This window comes from Lathyrus oleraceus, chromosome 5 (assembly GCF_024323335.1).
Source record: "Lathyrus oleraceus cultivar Zhongwan6 chromosome 5, CAAS_Psat_ZW6_1.0, whole genome shotgun sequence".
NCBI classification, from domain to species: Eukaryota; Viridiplantae; Streptophyta; class Magnoliopsida; order Fabales; family Fabaceae; genus Lathyrus; species Lathyrus oleraceus.
In genome coordinates this window covers 343,094,791-343,097,133 of record NC_066583.1, presented here as the reverse complement: position 1 = coordinate 343,097,133, position 2,343 = coordinate 343,094,791, and positions in this window count along the sequence as shown.

Below are 2,343 nucleotides of genomic sequence, written 5' to 3'. Positions count from 1 at the left end.
GTGATGAGAGGAGAGAGATCCAAAGAAAATTGTTATCTATGGAAATCTAAAGACTCTATCAACCCTCCCAAGTGTCTTTTGGCCAAGGGAGATCAGGAAGGGAAGGTGGGACATGGAAGACTTGATGCCCCTCAGGTAAAAGGAGTGAAGAAGAGCATTTCCAAGGGAGCTATGAGAAGAGTCTCATATCTGTCTTTAGATAAAAGGACAGACTATGGAAAGTGTCTGCTCAAAAGTAATGAGCCCTTGGTTCCCATTGGCCATCATACAACTGATATGACAGCAAGGGATAGACAGAGGTGTGGGTTATTGACGACTGCAGAAACTCAGTACCTTGCTTGTGGAGGCAGGTGGTCATCTCTAGTTTGGAGGAACCTGATGCAGACAGAGTACAATGTCATCCAGAATGTCATGACATTGTACATTACTCAGAGTGAAAATAGTAAGGACAAAAAGGGAATGCGTGCGTCTGAAAAGTTATAGCAACTAATGAAGTTAGTTAGCTACTGTTTAATAAGTCAAATTATTAAACAAATGGTGAGCGCTGAGTGGTCAAAATCTAATAGACCTTACTCCTGCAAAAAGCGTTTCACATTCAGTCGTTTCATTCTCCACTCGTGCAAACCCTCGTCCAAAGAAACGATTCATCTTCCCTCTCAGATTTTCAGCATGGCTCGTCAATCCGACACCTCCTCGTACACCACCATGTCTGATTCTCACAGCACCGAGTCACACCACCCTACCCGGGAGGATCCAGTTGTTGACGCAGCAACTTCGTCCCATGCAAGAAGACCTAAGGAAACGGTCACCGGGTTTTCATCAGAAATCGCTCTTGATGAACACACAAGGGAAGGGTCAAGGTATGTACATAACTCCATTGCAACTATCGTCACTCAGATACTATCAGGCAATCGAGATGTTCCTGGGGTTTCTGTTCCCTTGAACACAATCATTCCTGACATTGCTGCATGTCAAGATAAAGCTGTTGTGTTGAGAAAAAATGTCACTGACAATGTTGAGCAACCAGATGCTCATAAGGGATCAAAGGTTGAAAAACCCTCAGGCAAAGTGAGAGGTGAGAAGGCCAATGTTACTCAAAGTGTTGAGGACAATCCTAGGGCTGAAACGATTAACGTGGAAGAGCTCTCAGACAATGAACTTCTGGCTACAGCTGTCCCTAGGATAGCCAAGAGAGTTAGGACCAGAAGGGAGAAAAAGGCAGTGGAGCTGAAGTCCCCCTCCAAGGAAGTCGGTGAAACAAATCCTCACAAGCAACCAGAGTCAGAAAGTGCACAAAAGAGGAAAAGCTATGGACCTACGAAAGCTTGGAGCAAAGAGGTGCCTAAGAAGTTGAAGACCAAAGCGGTGGTGGTTGAGTCTGAATCTGATGCCCCATGTGATGTCACAACATCCATGTCCAGGAAGAAGCCCTCTTCCAGTAGGTTGGCAACCAGTGTCCCAGAAGTTCCCATTGACAATGTGTCCTTCCACTTTGCCTCCAGTGTTAACAGGTGGAAGTATGTATACCACAAGAGGCTGGCATTGGAAAGAGAACTGGCACAGAATGCATTGGACTGTAAAGAGATTGTGGATCTCATCAAAGAGGCAGGGTTGATAAGAACTGTGTCTCAACTTCCTAAGTGCTATGAGACCTTAGTGAAGGAGTTTATTGTGAATCTGTCAGAGGAGTGTGTTGATGGGAGATCCAAGGAATTTCGAAAGGTCTATGTGCGTGGAAAATGTGTGACCTTTTCCCCCTCTGTGATAAATCAGTATCTGGGAAGAGCGGATGAAGAGCAACCTGAGCTTGAAGTGACTGACAATACAGTCTGTCAAGTCATCACAGCCAAGCAAGTCCGAATATGGCCTCTCAAAGGGAAGCTAGTAGCCAGCCAACTAAGTGTTAAGTATGCAATGCTACACAAAGTTGGAGCAGCCAACTGGGTCCCCACTAACCACAAGTCAACTGTGTCTGTGGCATTAGGGAAGTTCATCTATGCAGTGGGAACCAAGGCAAGGGTGAACTATGGTGCTTACATATTTGATCAGACAATGAAGCATGCTGGGAGCTTTAGTGTGAAGGGACCCATTGCCTTTCCATCTCTCATATGTGGAATTGTGCTGAATCAATTTCCACACATCCTGACAGATAATGACTTCGTGAAAAGAAGAGAGAGTCCATTGGCCTTCAGCTACAAACTGTTCCTGGGCAAGCATGTCCCTGACATTGTCTTGACATCGGGAGAGACTTCCAAAGCTGGCAACCAACCAGACAAAGCTGATGTTATTACAGTTCTCAAAGAGACCTGCAAAGAGCTGGGAGCTAGAAAGCATGCACTGGAA